At 32.8% G+C, this 6,805-nt stretch overlaps 1 long non-coding RNA gene across 1 annotated transcript; it reads left to right on the forward strand.

The window, feature by feature from the left end:
- Positions 1–3,566, forward strand: LOC145631717 (uncharacterized). Its single transcript, XR_014112415.1, has 3 exons — positions 1–528; positions 2,239–2,684; positions 2,988–3,566. It is a non-coding gene; the product is annotated as an uncharacterized LOC145631717 (long non-coding RNA).
- The last annotated feature ends 3,239 nt before the right edge of the window (positions 3,567–6,805 follow it).

The raw sequence follows: 6,805 nt of genomic DNA on the forward strand, positions 1-6,805 counted from the left end.
GAATAACGACCACCTAAGGTATGAGTACTCATATAGCAGTATTTGCCTTCCCATTTACCAGCCATGTTGCCAATCTTCTAGTCACAATAAGAAAATTAGCCAGCTTAGCACCGCAAAACAAGGTGCAGTTTTCTTTCTTTACCACACCCAACTCAATAAACTCTCTTTTCCAAAAAGAGTCTAAAACTTGTGAAGATCATCCCAATATTAAGGCCTATGAAATATGGGATGGTAAGCCTGTAGGGTATGTTTCTAAGGGCAACCCCTTGGAGGAGATTGACCTCTTTGTTAAGGGGGCAACGCCGCCGGGGCGCCGGGTGTTTTGAAGAAGGCGGTGGAGGAAGCTGAGGAGGATGTAGGTGTTAAAGTGAGTTGTGTTATGGGAGATGCATTCTTGTATTATTTATGTGATTTGAGTAAGGAGATTGAGGTGCCTTGGGTGCCAATATGGAACGGAGGAGAGCATGCTTTCTATGTTCATGTTTACACTGATGTTATTACTTATTAGGCAAAGGTTTGGCACTCAAGGTACGGTACATATACAGTTTTTAATTTTTGGTTTTACGATAATCTGATCTGTATAAAGTACCATGCATAATTCATAAACATTAAAGTTCATGTTCTTAAATATAAATTGGGACGACTAACAGTTTGTTTGGTTAATGTTAAGGGAAGGAAAAGAAAGGGAGAGAGGTGAAGGGGAAGAAAGAAGGATGAGTTTCCTTCCTAATCTCTCTTGGAGGATCATTTTCTTAGAATTTAGTACTACATTTCTCTCCCTTCCAATTCTCTTTAGGGCTTGTTCGGTTCACCTTATTTTTGGTTATCTGATTTGATTTGATTTGGTCTGGTCTGGTTTGATCTAAATGTCAAATTTGACCAAACTTTGACTCTAAAAATACGATAATCCATATGGAAAAATATGTTAAGTGGGGTCTTGTTAGATTCGTATTAATGTGTATTTTATTAATATGTGATTTTCATAATTTTTTTCATTACGAAATTAAAGATATTTAGCGATAAAAAACTGCACATAAAACGAGGATTTGATCTGAACTTTTTTTTTTTTTTGAAATAAGTAAAAATAAGGTTAACGTCTTATTCCTAATTTTTTTTTTTATCTAGATGAAAGCAACTCCTTCCCTTCCTTTCCTTTCCCTTCATTTCCCTTAATCCAAACACACTCTAACACAATAACATTTTACCAAAGTAATATATGTGGTGTGACCGTGTAAATTTGCAATTTAGTGTATATTATCAAATAGTTGCAAAATTAAGGAAATGCAAAGTTCTATTGAGTATTGACCCCCAAGGCTAGACTTGACAATCTCAACCCGACCCGAATGACCTGACATGCGATCCGAAAATTGGTGGTGGGTTTGGCTAAAAAAAGTGGTAGGTTGCAACAAATTTTTCAAAATTGGTGGTCTTAAAACGTGGTTATATGTAAAAAAACAAGATTTAAAAAGGTGGTTATTTGCAAAATTTCCTAAAATTAACTAATCTGTACTATTATTGAAATAAGAGGGAATTATCCCACAATTTTTGTAGGTGAATTTATTTTTGGCGACCCAGCCCGAACTTGACCCGACTCAAATTGACCTGCAAAAACTAATCCGACCCGAAAACTAGTCCTGAAAATAATTGAGTCAACCCAAACTAACACGACCTAGCTCTAAATATTTGCTGGTCCAAAAGCAACCAGACCCGAACTCGACTTGAATGACCTGTTCTCCAGGTCTACCCAAGGCTATATGTTTTGAATTTTACCAACTACATTAAAACAACAAAAACCCTAATTATGAGTATACATATTATTGTGAAAAAAATTCTTTTTATTTTGGCACCATTTAGGGCTTGTTCTAATTTATTAAACTGAGCCGAAGTGCTGAACTAAATTGAGCTGAACTATTCTATTTATGAGAGAAGGAAATTAGGAACTGAACTAAAATGAACTGAAATTAAGCCAAAGAGAACAAATTAAACGCTTAATATATTCCTTTCAAGAATTTATTGGTGGACTCATTCGTTAGTTTTCTCTCATTAACTATTTCCATGGTCCTCCTCCTTCTCTCCCAACAAGTGTAGTTACATGACTAAAACTTGCCCATCCTAGACCTCTGGTCAAGTCGAGACACTACTTAATGTTATTTTCTTATCATTACTGATATTGGCTGGCCCCTTTTATGGGATTAAGGCTTTGATTGATTACTAATACTGGTGTGATCAATGAATTAGGCATTGGAGCAAGAGAAGAAGAAACACTGGATTTTATACCAGCACTATCCAAGATCAGGTTGAAAGACCTCCAAGATGGAATTGTATCAGGAAATCTTAATTCACCCATTTCTCAAATGTTACATAAAATGAGTCAAAATTTATCTTATGCAAGTGCAATTTGCATGGGAGGTTGTGAAGAATTTGACCCTGTTGTTATAGGTGATTTAAAGTCTAAATTCTCAAAGGTTTTTCCAGCGGGTCCACTATGCCTAGTAATTGAACCACCAAAAATGGCAGATAAATATAATTGTTTGGGTTGGCTTGACAAACAAAGAACCAATTCCGTTGTTTATGTGAGTTTTGGTTATTCTGCTACGCCACCACCAAATGAGATTTTTGCTCTCGCTGAGGCTCTTCAAGCTAGTGGATTCAAGTTTTTATGGTCAATCAAGGATCACCTAAAGGTAATATACTCGTAAATTTTTGATAAAGGATAGTTTTCTACACCCCACCCATGGTCGAGGGTAGAAGGATCAAACCATACCATGGGTGCGGGTGGTAGAAAGCTCGCTCACCGGTATTCAACCCCCGGCCATCGGCTTTAATTCTTTTTCGTGAGGTGTAGTTAATTTGTATTTATGTTTACGTGATTTAATTTGTTTTTTATTTTATTTTAAAATAAACTGAAATAGACTTGACATAGTTGTTAAAATTTATAATCTAAGTACGTAGCACTGAACTTTTTTACGGGACCAAAATTAATGTAGGTACACTTTCCAAAAAATTTCTTGGAGAATAATGGAGAAAATGGCATGATGGTCCCTTGGACACCCCAAAGAGAGGTCCTAGGCTCCTAGCCCATGATGCAGTAGGGGTATTCATCACCCATTTTGGCTACCATTCCGTAGTTGAGAGTATAGTACCCGAAGTTCCGATGATCGGACGGCCCTTCTTTGGTGACCAAAAGCTTAATGGACGGCTAGTAGAGGCAGTTTGGGAGATCGGATTGATAATTGAAGGAGGGTCTTTTACAAAGGAAGGAGTATTGAAGAATTTGAATCAAATTTTGTTGGGTGATGAAGGGAAGAAAATGAGGGCAAATATCAAAAACCGTAAAGAATTGCTTGTTAAAGCTATTGCCCCTAATGGGAGCATCAACAAGAATTGTATGTTGCTATTGGAACATATCTTGAAAACATAGGTGTAACTATGTAAGGCTGAAACAAGTTGAGCCATCGAACTGTTAGTTATATTTTAAATTTAAAGTTGTTATACTATATTGGTAGTTGGTGTAATAATGTCTTTACTAGATTGCATTTTTAAGGAAGGATTGTTTTTTTTTTTTTTTTGAAAAAATAAAGGAAGGATTGTTTAATTCATAATTGTCTAAGCTTGATTTGATTGAGTTTTCTTGCTTGGATAGGACAAACTTCCAACCTACATCAAACAAGTATTACTCCGTATAAAATAAAGCTTGCAAATTGCAGAGACCAATTAATATTTATAAACAACACTCTTATTTCCCAAAACTATTATATTATTAACCATAATAAATACTATAATGTAAGTACTCCTCCACTTGTTTTTGATGTTTTCAAATTTGTAACTATTCAAAAATGGAAGGGAATAATCTTATAAATAATCTCAATATATAAGGAAAAAAAAAATGGTCATATGGAATCTTAAGATTCTTCTCAATGAATTATTTTATTTTATTTTTTTTTTTTTTGACAAGAAGAAGAATATTATCATTGATAAATAGTCATACGGCATCTACAACAATAATAAAGATTTGTAAACCATAAATCTAGAGAAAATAACGTAACTTTTACAATCAAAATCATAACTAATTTGCATATTGGGCATAGCTCACACTCCACCGCTTCTCAATGAATGGTTTAAGAATATACAAATTTATAAAATATATTAATGAATTTATACATAAAAAGTTATAGAAATTAGTTGTCAAAGATTCACATTAGCAAAGGTACAAAGTCAAAATATATAGAAACTACTACTCCTTCCGTCCCTAAATTACATTCCTCCTTTTTATTTTTGGTATTCCAAATTTCCAAAATTACATTCCTCCTTTCTATTTTTGGTAAGTTTTTTTTTAGTAAATCAACTATTTATACGAGTACTAATTTTATTTTTAAAAAGGTACAATTTTTTTCAAACTTTATTTTTTTTTTTTGACGGGTTTTTCAAACTTTATTTGAATGAGTTTTAATCGAGCTATAAAATGATCATGATTGGGCAATTTTGTGAACACAAATAAGAATCTCATTTATTTATGGTTTTAATTGCATTATAAATGATCGAGCTATTGATCATGATCATGATTGAGCTTCTCAATAAATAATTAGTACTCCGCAGCGTTAAATGTTAAACAAAATTGTTTGTGCTAGATTAACTTTAATAATTGTTTGTATTATGTTTTTTTTTTTTTTTTTTTTTTTAATTGGGCGAGTAAAGCGGGGTTAACCCTACCTAAAACACCGACCATTAATTATGCGAGAGACAAGAAGGTACAAATTAAATTATTACAACGAAAATAGGGCGTCATGATGTTGCCCCTCCTTTACTGACATTGCTGTATAGTCCAACTAACCCCATATTGTCTTAATGTAACAGTGGTGGATGGAGTACGAATTGAGAAGGTGTTTAAATTAAATAATTTAATTACATTTGTGTCATAAATGAAATTGTTGATTTAATGATTTCCTATGATATTCAATAAGTTGTTCGCAAATTTATTGATTCATTTCTTTCCTATACTATAGGAGTATAGGTTACAAAGAGAATACGTATAACCTACAAATTTTTAAATGGACTTGGTTCACACTAATTCATTGTGGACCATTAACATCAGAAAAATTATGGTTGTTTTATTAGTTAAAAAAAGAGTCACTATAATAGAAAAAAGGTCTCTATGTTGAAATAAAAGTTATTTTGGTAATATATAGGCTATAAGAGGTTAATTTTTTTAATAAAATATTTTATATTCCGGTCAATATGAATAATAAAAGTCACTACGCTAAAATTAAAGTCATAACGTTATACTTTAAGTTCACAATAATATTAAACGTTATACTAGTTTTAGTAAAGGTTACTATGTTAAAAATAGGGTTACTATGTTCAATATAGTGTCAAGTGCGTGTGTATAACCTCGGGTCCACAATATTGTGGACCAGGTCCACGCAAGTCTTTTTGCGTTTGACCCGCGCAATAGTATAGCGGACAATCCTTTTACTTATCGTGTTCTTAATGTCCCTTTTGTAATTACTACCTCCGTTAACTATTATGTGCAACAAAGCAAGGGGTATTATTTGTGAGACATAAAATACTCCTTTATTGCACATATTAATTAACGGAGGTAGTATTTTACAACTGTATAAACTGATTTTTAGTTTCTTTTTTTAATAAAAAAATAAATTATGGTAAAACTAAATAAAACAGTGTCAAACACGCCCAAATATTCGTTTTAATTCACATGCGTAACACTTTGTGCATACACAAATAATTTATTTAAACGGGATGTAATAATAACATTACATAATAGTCATACGACATCTACAATAATAAAGATTTGTAAACCATAGATTCAGAGAAAATATCATAACTTTTACGATCAAAATCATAACTTTTACGATCAAAATAATAACTAATTTGTATATTTGGCATACATAGCTCATACTCCACCGTTCCGTTTCAAGCTTGACGTGAGCAATGATTTTCGATATCTTTGCATCTTTCCAAGTTGAGACCTCTGCAATCTGCGCTGATATTTTGATCGATCGATTCATGACAAATCCCAGACCCATAGGAATCCAAATCACCTTCCCAATTAGTATAAGAAACCTTAAAAAAAAAATATTCTCATCCATGAATGAGAATCAAAACCCCAGAAAATTAGGACAAACTTTTACAAATGCAGAGAACAAAACAGACCAACCAAAATGTAAAACAAAACAAAAAACTAAATTGAATTAAAGAAAAAGCGTTGGAATACTTGGAAATAGTCTAATTTCCGGCCTAAATGGCAAAGAAAACTAAAACCCTAGAAGAGAGAAGAGAGAAAAGAAAAAGGGCGGCTTATATATATCGTATTACCGTGCATACACAAATATAATGATACACTTAGGGGGTGTTTGGTATGAAAATTTGTAACATAGAAAACGTAAACAAATAAGTGCTTCCGTTTCTATTAATTTGGTATGAGCTATAAGTAACTAATACCGTTTCTAAAAGGTAACAAAATCCCCCAAATTGTTACCCTTATCCAACTAGTGGAAACAAAATGTGTTTCCTTCCTCAACCTCAATCATAAATTCCTCAATTTGTTTCCATTTTATAAAGATACCAAACATAAATATATCAAAGGTAACGTGTATCATTACCCTTTCCCTTACTTATATAAATCCTTTCCATTCCGTTTATGGAATTTATACCAAACGCCCCCTTAGCTACTATTTACTCAATCCACCTTTATTATTTTGAGTCCTAAGTTAAGGTTACTAATTAAGTAATTAGGTGCCAACTACTGACTTTATTTTATCAACCTAGTATATAGTCCATGCTATAA

This window comes from Chenopodium album, chromosome 5, assembly GCF_948465745.1.
Source record: "Chenopodium album chromosome 5, dcCheAlbu1.1, whole genome shotgun sequence".
In the NCBI taxonomy this organism is placed as follows: Eukaryota; Viridiplantae; Streptophyta; class Magnoliopsida; order Caryophyllales; family Amaranthaceae; genus Chenopodium; species Chenopodium album.